Below are 17,126 nucleotides of genomic sequence, written 5' to 3'. Positions count from 1 at the left end.
AGGTAGTTGATGCTTCTAATCACCCACCATCTCTTGGATTAGCTAATCCGCATATGGACTTTACACCAATGTTTCTGATATCGAGAAATTAGACTGACTAGGAGATTCTTTTTTATTCCTGGCCAAAGCACCTGGATCTCTATCCACCAAGGCCCTGGCCGCACTGCTAGAGAATGAAGACCTATATATTATGGTGGCTGCTTCAGCTTACTCCTACTGTGTCATCTTCCGCCAATTAGAGGTGCTCTTCATCACTGCTGACTCTTAACTAGGTGCTGGCAGCAGGTTCGTCCTTGAATGGTGGTGTCCTTTGAGACTTTGGATGCTTATGTTTCCACCCAGAAGGCCTATGTACAGATAATCAGCATTTCTGTGGGGACTATAAATTGCTGTTTTTCAGCCTGAACACATCCCTGCAAGTCTTTTCCTTGATTCTTATACTTTAACCGCATGCGTGCGGCATGATTTCCGCTCCTGTGCTGAGATTTTTCATATCGCACTTTACATGACGAGCTGGGCTCGTCATGAGCGTGCGAGGAGGCTACCTCATGACGAGCCCAGCTCGTCATGAGCGTCGAAGGGGTTAAACACTAGCCTGCCTCTGTAAGTGGTCCAGTGGTAGGCATGACTGTGAACGACCTGGCCCTACTGAGGATACTTTATAAACGTACGTTTTCAGCAAACTCCTCAAGACTAGGGGTGGGAGGAACTATTGGAGTTTCACTCCGCAGAATTCCGCGTATTACATTAAAACTGTGAGATTCCGCAGAGTTCCGCCAATGAGCAGAAAATATGCATGTCGCACTGCAATTTCGTGCCAGTTGTGTGAGCAGCCCTGAGAAATCGACAGAAATTGCACCATGCGGTGCACAAGAGCGTGCAGCCATTCAAGTTGATTTTGCGGCCACTCTAGTAGAAAATATACTTGAGCGGCAGCACATCTACTCAAGAAGCAGCCCTCTGACTGCGACAGCTCACAACCGCCTGCAAGTACCCAAAATAGAATATAGACCTGGCAGACACCAAATTTGGCTCACATTTGCATTTCTGGAGCCTTGCAGGAAATTCTGCCATGATGCAATTGGCAAATTTGGCTGGAACTTCACATTAAAAGAGTAACTCAGAGTTGCCAATTTCCACCAAATTCCATGGGCAGAATGAAACATTTCTCCCACCCCTACTCACCATACAGTAAGCCTGTCCTGGCGTACATCTTCTTTGTACCACAGTCTTCTGTGATTGCAGATATAAAGTATTTGAATTGTTCTTTGCAGCAAACTGCATCTGAAAAAATTGCAGTCAATACAAGTTCATTCGACTTCATTCACCAGCTCTTCATCCTTAGAACTGGTGAGACCATGACCTCAATATGTGTGTGTGATAGCCCTTCTGTGAAATATGATCTGATTCATCTCTGTGTATCAATGTGTGGGATTATTGTTTCCCTAGCCTTGCAAGCCTTGCACGCTTTTCTGAGAGAGAAGATGGCAATGGCAAACACTGCAATCGAATCTGTAAAACGAGAATATTGTGCCTTCTCATCCCTTTTCAACATAGAAATGGGTAGGCCTTTGTGAACCCGGGCCAATGTATAAGATGGCAGCAGGGTGGCTTTTCCACATTTCTTCTGAATCACATATTCAACCTTTCAAACAAAACACACATCCCTGCCTAAAACTGATCGATAGTGACTATGCATCTGGTACAGCAATCTTTGTATTTTCCCACTGCGTATACTGCAATATTAATATGTGATATTTTCTTACTTTTTTGAAAATGCCATTCAGTGCATTAATTTACTCATTACAGAGTGTCAAGGCATAATTAACTATTTCTTTTTAACACTTGCTCCTGCAGTACAATGTGATGTTGAACGCCGAAAGTATATCTATCACTGCATTGTTTTAATCTTTGGTACCAGTCTGATGCCTTAGAATGTTATTCAATGCAATTTCAGGGGCTTGGGGGTTTGTGTGTTCCTGCGCCCCAGGTTTTAAGGGGCAGCATTTAGAAAATCTTACTGGCAGAGATGCCACTCCCCGGGCGTGATTGTGGAGCTCAAGCTGTGATTATTTTCTCAAATTATCTTTTTAGATGAAGTTCAGACAAGGACTATTGAATACGCAATACACACATACAGCCCAATTACGTGTCTGGCGGTCCATGGACTGCCAGACTCGTGGGGGCTCGGCTGTGGCGGTCTTCCAACCGCCCAATTATGAGTCAGACTGGGAAGACGGGATTTTTCTTCTAGAGTCTGCTTGGCATTCTCCAGAATCCCGTCACAGGTCGACTGGAACTTTTTACCAGTCATAGAATGAATTAGTCAATCTATCCACCAATAACAATCAATTTCTCTGATTTCCCCCGTGTTTCCCCCAAAGAACCACTGACTAAGGACTAAGTTTGAAGGTTTATTACATAACCAAAAACAACTGAAGATACAAACACCTCAGCAAAAGTTTCAACAGATAAACAGGCACTAATACAAACATAATCCTACGGAAAAGTCTTAGACGGCTTATGAATAGTACCAGAATTAATTCAAGAATCATTAGGCTAAATAGAATTGCAATTATCTGGGTTCTAGTATGCATTGGGAAAGAAAAATAAATTCAGGTTAATCTGTCCCTACTCTGTACTAAGTGACATCCCTACTCAACAAAAGCCCAACCTAACAAAGGTGTCAGCCGTGGTGACTTCCAAAGAAGTTCACTCACTTTCAACCTACTTAGTCTAGAGTCTTCTCAGTCGTAATTAAGCTCTCTGCCTACCAAGCACTCTCTTTCGCCTCCAAGACCATCTGCTCTGCCTCCACCCTCGGGGTGCTGTCCCTAATAAGAAACCCCACAATTCGTACGACACGCCCTCAGGTACGCCCCTCTAGAAGGTGTTGGTTTTCAAAATTTTCCATCATGGCACCTCTCCATCCTTACCCGTTCAAACGTCCTTGGGTCCCAGACTCATCTTCGCTTCAAGTTGCTTTCGTGAATTCCTGGGCTACTCCTCCATGTCTGGGTCTAGCATCCTAACTCTCATGCACAATGGGCCCTTCTACTCTACTGTCTACTTGGTGCTGCACCTGCAAAGAAATACATGCGAATCGGCACTCACATTATTAAATGTTGCAATTATTCTACTAAAGGCAGCTTTTCTTCATAAAATAATTCCACGATTCAATGCTAAGCAATAATTCTTTTCCAGGCCTACACGATTTCCACAACCTGGGCCTCTGCTCGATTTATAGGCCCAACATTTTACATGAACAATCTTTCGTCCCTCAGGCCTCCAACTTAAAAGCAAAATACATTTTTTCTATACTTCAAACAAGTTCATCACGTATAAAAGATGCAACTATGAGTTTTAATAAAGCAGACCTAAACATACAATGGTAATCTGTTAAAACGGCATCATCAATGTTTCACAACTCCTAACATTAGTTCTGCATGTAGTTCTAACATCAAATGCTTCGGTTCTCAACCCTACATGGCATTTGAACATGATTAGTAAACCCTTTATATATGCAGGTGCTGACTACTTGTACATATGATACACCCCTACAATTTTCACTTCTGTTGGGCGCTCTCTCAAGACCGTCGGGCCAACACAGCCCCACCGCAGCCGCCAAGAAATCGCCGTTCCCTGGCAGTGTTGCGGTTGTTAGGAGGCTGCAATATGCTTGGTGGGACCGCCGTAGTCCCACCAAGTATATTATGAGTTTCCTCTCCACCGGTGGTGTCTTGGAGGTTCCTCCTCCATTAACACTATGGCGGAGAGAAAACAAAGGAGGCCCTGTAGGGCCCCCTGTGCCTCCTCTGCTTGTGGATGCACACAGGGGGCACATGTGTGCATGCACACCAGTTCATGCATGGCATGGATTTAACAGTCCATGCCGTGTAGGAACTATTTTAGGCATTCCCATTACGGTGCCCAGTTTCAGGGCACCGCCGTGGAAATGTAAAAAAAACATGCCAGACAGGAGGAAACTCCCAATCTTGTGGAAGGTCGGACCACAGCTTTGAAAGTGCAGGGGCAGGGCGGACCTAGCGCTGCACTGCCAAAGTCAAAGTCATAATTGGGCCCATAGTGTGTGCTTGGGCCAGCCCCATTGATCCACGAGCCTGTTTGGGTCAGCCCCTTCATCAACTCGGTGTTTGAAGTGTATTTCCCATTTAGTATTGGTACACAAGAATATTGTGCTGTTTAACATTTTGCATTGGTGATTGTGCAAAGGAATCATCCCACATATTTGCACAAGAACACCCTAATCTCTGCCCACGGTTCAGCAGCAGGCAGTGGTCACTACATTTCAACTAACCCTGGGTGTAGTGTGTGTGGTGGGGCTACGCGGAGTGCCACAGAGTGGGAAAAAAACTCTGCACACTCTGCGTAGCCCCACTACGTGCCACCCGCCTCCCTCCCGCTCTATTACCAATGAAATACAAGGTTTAAAAGCAATTTAAAAGTAAAGTAAAACAGCTTACCTGAGCTCCCTCTTCCTCCAGGGTGCCGGCCAACTCCGCTCCGCCGGCGAGTGTGCGGAGTTTTGCCTACTCCACCTACTTCGCAGAGCACGAAGTAGGCAAAACTCCGCACACTCCGCGGGCTGGAGCGAAGCTCTCCGCCCACCCTTAGTTTCAACTGGCATGTGCACTGCTGTAGGATGCTTCTAGGAAACATAGACCATCCATAAATAACAGGCTGCCTTTGTTCTGTACATCTTGGTAATGCAATCTTAGAATGGTATGTGCCAATGAAGTTAAAGAAAGTCCCAGTCTTATATAACCATCATTTACCGAGGACTTGGAGTGCGTGTGGAGGTAAGCAGCCTGCCATAGGTGTGGAATAATACCTCTGAACTCACTCATATAAGAAAGGGTGTCAACTATCATCACACTCACCTGTCACTCAACAATCAGTGATGTAACCTGCTGTGGTTGGCTGCAGTGCTTAATTTGTAAAATACTTAGTGCCGGGGTTCTCGACAGGAGGACACAAAAGCTTGCACCATCCGTTGCCCCTGGCACCACTGCCAATGACAGCACCAGCACACTACTAATCATCACACTCTTAAAAGTGTGACAATTCATACAATTAGATGCCCCCAAAGCTTTAAGAATGGGTTTGGAGGCAAATACTAATAACTGGAAATTGAAATTGAAATAATAAACCGAAGTTGTTGTGCTCGTACCTAAATTGGCTAACACAACTACCATGTGGTAGACAGTCATAAGCCAGTCATAAGCCCCGGTGCTGGCAATTAAGTGCCGGTGCTGAGCACCCGAAAGCACCAGCACAAATTAAGCGCTGGTTGGCTGGAATCAGTTCCAACAGGTTGGCTCCCCGTAAGGCATCATAGTTACCTGGGAAACCATCAATCTAGATAGTTTAAGTGTGGCACAGGCATACTTGTGAAATTGCAATCGTGATGTGAATTCTCAGTGAGTTGAAGCTGTACCACACCAGAGTATCCTTTGAATATGTGTTCATAGCATGTCATATACATGGTTAAACATGAAGGTAAGTCAAAATGCCCAGGGTCTCCCAGACCTTGGAGAATTCATTGTCTGTAGCCCTGCTGCTGCACCAGTCTTGTCAGTGCAACATGTTCATGGCATGCAGTTCAGACCCAACTGCAAAATGCACTTATTGTTTGTAAGAATGTGGCAAATAAATGATAACCTTCGGGATGCATATAATGAGAAAGTGTTTGAGCAGAACTTTCTCAGTGCTTTATGCATTTGCAGGAAAATAACTATTGGTGAAGTGGAGTAAATGCTAGAGATATTGCCCTACCAAATGAATACACAATTTCTGACAAAGAACTTACACCTACAATGAATATCCTCCTCTTGTTTTAAGTATATGCAGGATCAGTTAAGACACATCTACCTAGGTGGATGCAGCATGCACTTCCTAGGTCGTTGGCTTATTGTGTCATTCCTTTCTTGGCGCTGGCTTATCGTCTCATTGCTTTCTAGGGTGACCACTTGGCATGGAGGCAAATTTTGTACAGGACTGTAATAAATGTAGGACAAACGATCAAAATTCAGGACAAAAAGTCTATTTTACAGACACAAGTAAGAAGAGGCTATACCCCACTAATTCAGTGTATTTATTTACTAATTTCTAAATAGCACTATTTATTCACTGTGGTCAGTATGTCTCCATCAGTTGCATGCTGCAGGCCTCTCAAAATTGGGGGATTTGTTTGTTGATGGCAAACTATTACATTTCCAAACCCTTATGACAGACTACAGTCTTCACCAGGGTCAATTCCTTTCTTACGAACACCTTAAACAGCCAGTAAATTACCTATTTCATGTCCGCCACTTAACACCAACTCCACATAAGGTGTACCAGACAGTGTGCACCATAGGGACTGGCGCTAAACTGAGATGGGTGTCCATCTTATAATGAATTACTTGAAAGTGCAGATGTCTCTATCAAGTAAATTAGACGCATGAAGTAAATTGATTGGACTTAGAGCACACAATTTAGTCATGCAGGGAATCTGGGAATTGAACCCAGGCTTCCCGCTTACACCTAGTGCACTTAAGCCGCTGACGACTAATTTATTTTTTTATCAATATCCTTTAAAACCAGAAGACAGTAGTTTGTACAATTCTGTAAATTGAATAGTACACAGTGTTAAATAAATGCATATCACCGGTTAATCAGAAACAATAGCTAAAAAAAGGTCCTTATTGAAGGTAATGGAATGCAAGACACCATATGCTAATATCACAAATTTCTTCCACATTATATAGCTATTCTAAAGGTGGGCAAGTCACTGAAAGCTTAAGCAAGACTCAAGCCTCGTTCTAGCTCACTTCAAGGTCCTGTTGGAACCTCGAGCCCATAACAGGTCGTGCTTTCATGTGGCTTCTCCTTGCCTCCCTCCCTCTACCCAGGATGTGGTGTTAGGGCCAGGGCTGACGACTTTGAAATTGAGGAACCAGGTTTGAGTTTCAGCATCAGCTCAACCTCTTGTGTTTCTGGGCAACTACTTAATTTCCTCATGCCTATAAACAATGAATATGACCTTGTGTACTGTAAGTTGTGCTCATGTAAAGTGTTCCACTACCTTTGAGTCGAGTTCTCGCTGCATAAAGACTGCAGATAAATGCACAAAATGAAAACAAAGTCATCATAAGGCAAGGCAAATAGATACTCATTTCACAGCAGATTTCCACAAAGTTAAATTGTAAAACCTGGATAAATCACTGCTTTCCCACTTAAATTGTGTGTTCTTAGGTAAATAGTTTACTTCACCAAAACTATCCTTTTTGGGAAACATCCTTTACAACGCAACTTTTACCACGCAGTGCTTTTACATCGCAACTTTTACAACGCGAACCATTACAACGCATTGCGCTGGGGGGCGCTCTAGGATAGGGAATAGATTTAATTTACTATCCAACACCTTCCTTACTATCCACGGGGACTGGAGTTGGAATAGTAAATTAAACTATTCACTATCCAGCACCCCAAAGCGCTATGCGTTGTAATTGTATGCGTTGTAAAAACTGCGTGGTAAAAGCATGCGTTGTAATGTCATACATCCATTTTTTTTCACTAATGCATATGAAAGCACTTTCAAATATGTGAGTTCCGAATAACAGTTGTACAACAGACTATATAACGATGTATTAACGTCAATGCTTCACATGTTAAAGAAATACACTTCTTATGATTTTTTAGCGACTTTCTCATATCATAGTGAACATATCAGGGCTCAGCTCGTGCACGGGCTATAAGATCCGAGCCCGACCATTGGCTCAGCTCTCCTTGTTTGTGTGTTTCATTAATATGCAGATTCCACTTTAGCTGGGAAATCTCAATTGTGGGAATTAACTTTTGTTCTTGAACTGAAAGGCTACTATTACCCTATTACTTCCAGAACAGCATGAGCAGTTTCTTCCAAATTACCACAGTTCTCTTGTCAGCAGCACAAGAGAGGTAAGGCACACTCTTGGAAATCATCCACATGTTCTGTGCCCTTTTGCACAGGCACAACTCACCTGATTGCATTGTGTATAGGCTGAAGTACGTTCTTAAACGAAGAACTTGCCTCACAAATGTTCTATTTGGGAAACATCCTTTACAACGTAACTGGTACAACGCGGTACCGTTACGACGCAGCTTTAACAACGAAAGTTGTTACAACGACTTTCGCTGGAGGGCGCTCTAGGATAGGGGATAGTTTAATTTACTATCCAACACCTTCCCTACTATCCACGGGGACTGGAGTTGGAATAGTAAATTAAACTATTCACTATAAGCGCCCCCCAACGCAAGTCGTTGTAACGACTTGCGTTGTTAAAACTGCGTCGTAAAGGGACGCGTTGTAACGGTACGCGTTGTACCGTCATACATCCGTTCTATTTGCCACCCGCCTCCCCCAAGTCAACCAGCATAATGGTCCCCCTTAGATTTAGTCACCACTAGCAACATCTTAGCCACTCGAACCTACCAGTTGATTCATTTTTCTAAAATACAGACAGTGAACACTCTTGAAGTGAACTCCTGAACCCATGAAGGGTCATTGCTTTCACTCATGGTGGCTGTGACCGCAGCCCACACTAATTTTGGTCTGGACTCTTCCTATTGTTTTTAGCAGTGTCATGGGGATCACTGACATAATATTGAATACACAAATATAGAATTAGCAAAATATCGAAGAAAAAATATAGAATGCAAAAATATCGAATTCCTGTCTACAAACAGGTAAGTACAAAAACATTGAATCAAAAATATAGTTTTAAAAAATATAGTTAGTCAAAATATCGATTTTTTTTAAATGTCTTAAAAGTAATTTAAAATTAATGAAATAGGAAATATAAAATTTACTATTACCACTCCAGTGAGTGCAACAGTAGGGAAAGTGTTGGATAGTGTAGGAGTAAAAATTACTATCCCCACTCCAGAGAGTGCAACAGTAGGGAAAGCGTTGGATAGCGTAGGGGTAAAAATTACTATTCCCACTCCAGAGAGTGCAACAGTAGGGAAAGCGTTGGATAGCGCAGGGGTAAACATTACTATTCCCACTCCAGAGAGTGCAACAGTAGGGAAAGCGATGGATAGCATAGGGGTAAAAATTACTATTCGATATTAAATTACCTTCCTTCAATTCGATATTTTTCACCACTATATTCTGTCCATTTGATATTTTGTCCATTCTATATTTTGACTTCGATATTTTGGTAATTCTATAATTTGAATTCGATATTTTGTCTTGTTACCGTGTCATGGCACCAGCCTCCCCCAACCCGCTGTCTGCATCAAAGCTGTGGCAAGGGTGGCAATGCAGTCATGGCATGTTTGGAGATGTTAGTGCGTCCACCTGTCTTTTCCAGCTCAGGGACTGTCACCCATAGAGCATACTATCTCCTTCCTACAGAGGTCAGGTACCTAACGTATGTATGGGTGGATCATCATTTTAGCTTATTCTAGGCTTCTCATTGAATTAATGGCTTATTGTGTAAGTACATTCATGATTTTTCAGATACACAAATGCATGGTTCACGCAGGAACATTTTGCCCATCTACAATATCCCTGACCTATTTTCAGGTGCTTATTTTCTTTTCTTTAATTGCTATTTGTTTTATTATAATGTCAATAATTACAGTTAAACATACACATTACACACACGTGAGTTTTTATAATAATCCAAAAGGTCCATTTAAGAGGGTACTATCTTGAATAATTGTGAGCATAATGAAATATTAAAAAAACAAAAGGCACAAGAACCAAATTGTAAGCTAATAACATCCCACCCCACACAACTTAGAGTGACGGACATTTAATGCATTACCACACAAAATGGCATTTAACCCCTTCCACGCGGATGACAAAGCCAGCTCGTCATGGGCGTTACCTGCGCTACGCGCATGACGAGCTGGCTTTGTCACAAACTGCGGTTTTTTTCTAATTTCAGCGCGCAGCGGGAAAACCCGCTAGCGCGCATGCGGTTAATAATATGCAGGTAATGGATTTACAATGCCCTACTTCCTGAGTTGCAATATGCAGTGATGTCCCAGTTGTAATAAATTTGGCTAGTGATTGATTAGTGTGTGAGCCCTGGTCCAGCAGTAACCGCAGTCTTTGTCAGGGTAATGCACAAGCAACCCCCACATTTTCCTGTGCTCACCCCTTGGTAGCTTGGCACGTAGCTATCAGACTTATGTTAGAAACAATTTATTAAGTATTTGTGCAACACCTCAAACAATAAAGCAGGGAAAACACACACAAAGGATCCTACACCAGGTTTACTAATTCTGCACACATATCCTGATCTTCATTATGCTCTATTACACCGCTTTTGAGGCAAGAGAGGTCTTTTTCTATGCATTCCCTGATCTTCATCGTGAATTGTGCTGCTATTGAGGCACTGTGAGCGAGCTCCTACCGTTTACACATTCTTATCTTAATCGTGTACTGTTCTGTATACACATTCTTATCTTCATTGTACACTATTACACTGCTATTGAAGCAACTAGAGTGCTTCTACTATATACATATCTTGATCTTCGTTGTGCACTATTATACTGCTGTTGAGGCATCTACTGTGTACATATCATGATCTACACCATGCATTGATTTCCAAGCACCTGACGTGCAAAGTGTTCTTACAAGTCACTTCTAGCGTGGTCCACGAAAGGCATTTGTGCTGCACAAAAGCAAATCTGCAGAGCTCTTACTGTGCTTTTTTAGGATACTTTGAGGTGAGACACAGTATCTCAGACTCCCACAAGGCTCTTACAGCATGCCTCCAAACTTGCATTGTGCCGAGGTATAACAGGACTGATGCGTCCACAGAGATCGCGCATCGCGCCTATGTCCTGATCTGCAGAATGTGAAAGAAGCCCAGTGCTTTCACATCCACAGAGCCCTCACAATGCTTCTCTTTTCTTTACATGTTGCGTGTAGTGGAATTACAGTTAGGGCAACCTCAAAGCCAGTGGCAGCTGTTAGAGAATGGTGGTGGGGGATGGAGCAGGGAGGGGTGGTTAAGAAAAAAAAAGACTTACCTGCTCATTGTCGGTCACCAGCCGCAGCCTCTTCTTCGTCTTCGCTATTCGCCTGGCTCCCGGCAGCACCCAGGCTCCCTTAAGCCAATCACAGTGCTAATGTTATCATGACAGTAGCGTTATGATTGGTCTGAGCACTGTGGTTCGGTCTTGAGACGGTGACTGACTCCCTGAGCATGTTCTCCACCCAGGCTGTGCATTACAGCCCAGTGGCAAACATGCTAAGTGCGCATGACTGTTTGGCTGGCCCAAGACAGCAGACCAAACCATCATGTGCACTTAAGATGCAGCAACCACCACTCCTGCTCCCTCTGGCATCATGGGAGCCCAGCCCGTACCGCTATAACCTGGCTGCAAGATACTAAAAATACAATGATAATAACTTCAGTTATTATCATTTTCTTTTTTCTTTTACACAGTTCCAAGAGCAGTGGGGCGAGGCTCCTCCGCCTTAGAAGAGGAGCCGCCACTTCTCAGAGCATCCTCAACAATCAGTGTGAGTAAAAGCATTCCAAAATGGCAATTGACCTAAGTTCCTGCTTCTGGAAAGATAGTTCATGGCGCTCAGGCATTTGCTACAGAGACCTGCTCAATCTGCTGATTTGCAGTTTTATTCACCATAATCAGCAAGTTATCGGCTTCCCTTGTTGATAAACATGGATTATTCTAGTAATGAACCTTCTTCTGAGTAGCTCAGTTTAAATGTGCTCAAAATGTGCCATGTGCTTGCTGTCGCTTCTGCCCTAAGGAACACGCAGGAGCCGGGAGGTATGTTGAACACTTCTTTATTCTATCGGGCATACCTCAATACTGAACTTTCCCTCCCTACTTCCTTCCTTCCCCACGCCCTTCCTGTGCTGCCTGTCCTGTCACATACAGGGTCAGGCAGCCACATTACGATATCTCCCCCTTTTGTACAAAGTCTTACTGTGTCTCATATTATCTCGATGAGGCGTTCCGGACGTCGAGTTTGTCGTCGAGGTCTCTCGGATAGTTCTGGGGTGTGTCGATGGTGCATGGGATGATCCTGTCTCGCTGGGATGGATTGACTGCAGTCACTGCTTCTGCTTTGACTTTCAGAGTCGGTGGACGATTCCCAGGGATGACGGTCATCTGTTCCGTGGGGATTGCATTTCTTAAAGTGTGACACATTTCGTGTGATTCTCTTGTGGTCGCCTTGGGCCGTGATCATGGTTCCTCTCCGGCGGCTGACCTTTAACGGATGAGCGAGGTAGCGGCTGTCTGCTTTGGTTCCTCGGTCTCGGCGGACTACCACCCAATCTCCTTCTCTGATATCAGTGTGTCTTGCATGCCTGCGCTGATCGGCATATGTCTTCATTTTCAGCTTCTTCTCCTGATCAATATTGACTAGCGTTTCATGATCAATGTTCGGAGGTCGTGACTGAGTCGTACTGGCCAAGGTGGGCAGTCGAGTGCGTGGGACTCTTCCTAGCATGAGGGTAGCTGGACATTGGCCTATGGTGTTATGGGGCGTGGTGCGGTAAGCTCTCAGCACTTCGTTCAGTGCTTGCTGAATGTCTTTGTGGACCAGTTCTGCTTGTTGTACTGCCTTCTTCAAGGTTCCCATAAATCGTTCCACCTTGCCGTTGGCTTGCGGCCACAGTGGTGTGATCTTTTGATGTTTGAAGTCAAGGTGTTTCGCAAAATCCGCAAATTCGTGGCCGTTGAACGGGGGCCCGTTGTCCGACTTGACACGTAGGGGAATACCCCATGCTGCAAATGTCTCGTCAAGTATTGGAATTACTGCGGTGGCTTTGGTGGATGGTATGAGGTGTGCGAATGGGAACCTGGAGTATTCGTCCATAATGACGATGATGTATTGACTTGACTTCAGAAGTCCAAAGAAGTCTATGGCGACTTGCTGCCATACTCCTTCCGGTAGTTCCGACATCTGTAATGGAGCTGGGGGCTCGTCTCGACTTGTCAGTTGACATGGTACGCAGTCCTTGAGAGTGTCTTCCACCATTTGATCTAGCATCGGAAACCAGACGCGTTCCCGTAGTGCCTTCTTGGTGGCACTTATCCCTCGGTGGCCCTCGTGAGCAAGATTGATGACCCCTTGTCTCAGTCTCTGGGGAATGACAATCCTCCCCCCTCTTAGAATTAGGCCTCCACTACTGATGGAAAGTTCGTCCTGGACATGTCTGAAAGCGATGAGCTCACGTGATAGTGGACTTTGATCATCCGGCACATGGCGCCATGAGTTGTTGCGGATGCGTTCGGATATAGCCTGAATGGTTGGGTCCTGGACAGACGCTTCCTGAATGGCCGCCAGTGGGACCGTGGGAGGACACGCCGCATCAATGACAAAATGCAGGTACTCTTCTGCTACAGATGGCAGCTCAGCAGCAGTGGCTTTGGGGTGACGGGACATGTAATCGGCGGGATTGTCCGACTTCCCAGGCTTGTGGACAATGCTGTAGATGTAGTCCTGAAGACGGAGGCCCCATCGCTCGATGCGTGGAGGCATCTTGGCCTTGGGGTTGCCGAAGATGGTGAGGAGGGCTTGGTGGTCTGTGACGATTGTGAAATGTTTGCCATAGACAAAAAGGTGGAAGTGCTCACACGCCCAGACTACAGCCAGGCTTTCCTTCTCTGGTTGGGAGTAGCGAGTCTCGGTATCAGTGAGGCTGCGACTGGCATATGCGATGATGTGTTGTTGGTCAGAGTCCTCAGTGTACTGTGCGAGAATAGCGCCAAGCCCCACCGGGCTGGCATCCACGGTGAGCTCCGTGCGTTTTTTTGCATCAAAGTAGGCCAAATTGATCGCAGAACTGACAGCCTTTTTGATCTTCTTGAAGGAGTGATGACAGGCGTCTTACCATTTGAAGGGTTGTCCTTGACGAGTAAGTTCCCGTAGGGGGTGATTGAGTGTGGCAAAGTCCTGAATGTAACGGGCGCAGTAGCTCGCCATACCGAGGAATGAGCGAAGGTCGCTCACATCTTGAGGTGTTGGTGTGTCTGCTAGGGCCGATACCTTTTCAGGGTCTGGAGTCATGCCATCTTTGGAGAATATGTGTCCGTAAAATTTCAAGTTCGATTTGTGAAACTCACATTTAGCTGAGTTCAAAGTGAGATTCGCATTGAGAAGTGCATGGCATACTCTGTCAAGAGCAGTGTCATGCTCAGTTTGATCTTTGCCAAACACCAGTAAATCATCACTGTAGTTGAAGGTGTTCGGTATTCCTTGAATCACACGTCTGATAGTTTCTTGGAAGATTTCGGCTGCAGATGATATGCCGAAGTTTAGGCGTTTGTAGCGGAAGAGGCCTTGGTGAGTTGTAAATGTGATGATATAGCGAGATCTCTCATGAAGTTCAAGTTGGTGGTAACCTTTATTGAGGTCCAGTTTGGAGAAGATAGTAGCTCCGTTGAGGCGGGCAATCATGTCACTGATGTGTGGCCCAGGGCGACGTTCCCGTTGAATGGCTACGTTGGCCGCCCGCATGTCCACACATAGATTCACTTTATTGTTCTGTCCCTTTTTGGGGACGACAACCACAGGCGATATCCACGGAGTGGGGCCGGACGTACGTTCAATGATGTCTGCTTTGAGTAGCTCTTGAAGTTCGTCGTCTACTGCTTGTTGCAGATGGAATGGTACTTTCCGATGGTGTTGTGCCACCGGTGTGACTCGGTCATCGATGTGTAGTTTGACCTTAAAGTGGTTTAGCTTTCCAAGTCCTTTGAAGAGGTTGGGGAATTTCGCCTCGATGTCTGGGGCGTCTTCAGTCATGTAGAGGAGTTCTACCAATTTGAGCCGTTCCGCCGTTGGCAAGCTGAGCAAACAGTCGGCTACATCTGGACCTTCCACAACATGGATGTATGCTGGAATCGCTCGGTCTCGATATGAGAGGGTGGTGGGAAACCGGCCGAGGCATGGCAGTGGTTTCCGGGACATCCACGTAAATATTCTCACCGCTGCTGGTTCTAGCGCTGGACGTGGCTTCATGCTTTGATATTCTAGGGCGCAGATGTAGTTCAGTGAGGCGCCTGAGTCTAGGACAAATTTGGCTGGGTGAGTTCCGATCTTGATGTCCAGTTTCGGATATTTTCTTAGACGGTCTGGATCTGAGACCATGCATATGTATTCATCGCTGTCTTGGGACACTGGTGTATGGGTTACAGAGTCACTGGATGTTGACCTCGACCGGCGTGACTGACGTGACCTGAGGGAGTGGTCACTGGATCGGGAGGAGCTGGTCGAGCGTCTTTCCCGTTCTTTGACCACCCGTGCGTGATGATGTGTTGAAGATCGAGGTCGTGATGATCTTCTTCCTGAACGCGATGATCTCTGTCTCGATGACCTGGCCTGGCAGGCGATTTCGAAGTGATTGTCTCTGCCACAGCGATGGCAGCGTTGCCCCATGGCTGGACATTGGCCCGAGTGTGGGTAGTCTTGTCCGCACCTGTAACAGGCTGGAGCTGACTTGCTGGATTTGTCATGTCGTTCTTCCCGTGATTTGTGGCTTGTTCTGGGTCTTCGAGACGAAGTGTGATATGTCGACTTGTTCGACTTCCCTCGATCAGTCTTGTGTTTTTGATCCTTGTGAGTTTGGGCTTGAAGTCGGAACGCTTGTTCCTTCTTGTCCGATTTATTTACTTCCATCTTTTTGGCATGGTCTTCCGCCTGATCGTTTATGCGTGTCATTTCTTCGATTTCCTCTAGTGAATAGCGTTTCTTCAGCAGACGCCGGCGTAGCGATTCGGACTGACAACCTTCAATTATGCGGAGCCGCAGTGCATCTTCAGTGTTAAAGTCATCAAAGTTGCAGTGACGGGCTAGTCGTCGTATGCGGAGTATGAAGTCGCACATTCGTTCTTCCTTCTCTTGCGTGGCTAGATTGAACGTGTATCGTTCATAGTCAAGGTTGTATTTGTGGAGGAATTGCCGGTCAAGAGTTCCTTTGACGTCATCATATGAGGCAGTGGCTGCGTCGGGCAGCTCCTTGATAATCTGGGCAATGTCTTTCCCCACTAGATTGCGTAGGGCAATTAGTTTCTGCTTGGGGTCTTGAACTTGCGACCCTGTCATGTAGTCTTCGAAGTCTTCGGACCAACTTTTCCATTTGGGGCCCATGCTGCTGCCGGAAGTAAGTTCCAGAGGCTCTGGTGGCCTGAGATACGACAGTCCCATGATTGTCGGGGGCCCTGGGTTCATCACTACAGGGTTGTGTGGTGGCGCTTGTGGCGCTGGGGTCCCTCCTGTATCACTGGATGATGTAGGTTGCACTGACATCCCTGGTGTGAGTGCTTATTTCTGAATGAACTCTGTATTTATTGTTAGGTGCCTGACCTCAAAATGGCCGACACAGATGAAGTACATGAAGTTCTATGGGCGATGCCTGACTCCAAGATGGCCGCCGCTTGAGACACGTGTGTCCTGCTATTTGTAGTTTATTATTGCTTGCAGGGGGCGCGTGGCAGGGCGTTCGGCGGTAATTTACGCTATCCGCTGCAGTGGCACTGCCTGTTTGCCTTCAGGAACTCACCCCTTTGGTTGCTCGGCCACGGTGTCACCTCGGCGAGCGCTCCTCCGCTTTCGCGCTCTTTTTTTTTTTCTCTCCGCAGCTAGGGCTGGTGCTGCGTGTAGGCGGCGCGCCTCTGGGGTCGCTTCTTTCCCGCAGGCAGCTCCGTCTCTGGGCTCCGCTTTCAGCAGCGGCAGCCAGGCGGGGTGTGGGCGCGTTTTCGTCCTGTTCGCGCGCACCACTCCGACGCGAGCTGCAGGCTCGCAGTGTTCGGCCGCTCACGAGCGGCAGGGTGTAAGCGATGTGGGAATGGTTTTGAGAGATCCCACCCTCGTCGCCAGTGTCGCTTCTGCCCTAAGGAACACGCAGGAGCCGGGAGGTATGTTGAACACTTCTTTATTCTGTCGGGCATACCTCAATACTGAACTTTCCCTCCCTACTTCCTTCCTTCCCCACGCCCTTCCTGTGCTGCTTGTCCTGTCACATACACGGTCAGGCAGCCACATTACGACACTTGCTATGAATACTACAAGCGCTTGTGTACAATACCGTCTCAAATGTGGTGCAAAGAAGAATTGCAAACTCATGCAAGTGTTCAGGTCA

The 17,126-nt window shown here is 45.9% G+C and overlaps 1 protein-coding gene across 1 annotated transcript in view; it reads left to right on the top strand.

Moving 5' to 3' along the window:
- Positions 1-17,126, top strand: part of BAIAP3 (BAI1 associated protein 3) — a 1,057,809-nt gene that overhangs the window by 215,024 nt on the left and 825,659 nt on the right. The gene's annotated exons all lie outside the window — the stretch shown is intronic.

Source organism: Lissotriton helveticus, chromosome 10, assembly GCF_964261635.1.
Source record: "Lissotriton helveticus chromosome 10, aLisHel1.1, whole genome shotgun sequence".
Lineage (NCBI taxonomy): Eukaryota > Metazoa > Chordata > Amphibia > Caudata > Salamandridae > Lissotriton > Lissotriton helveticus.
The sequence above is the reverse complement of the archived record's forward strand: the minus strand, read 5'-3'. Positions and strand labels throughout refer to the sequence as shown.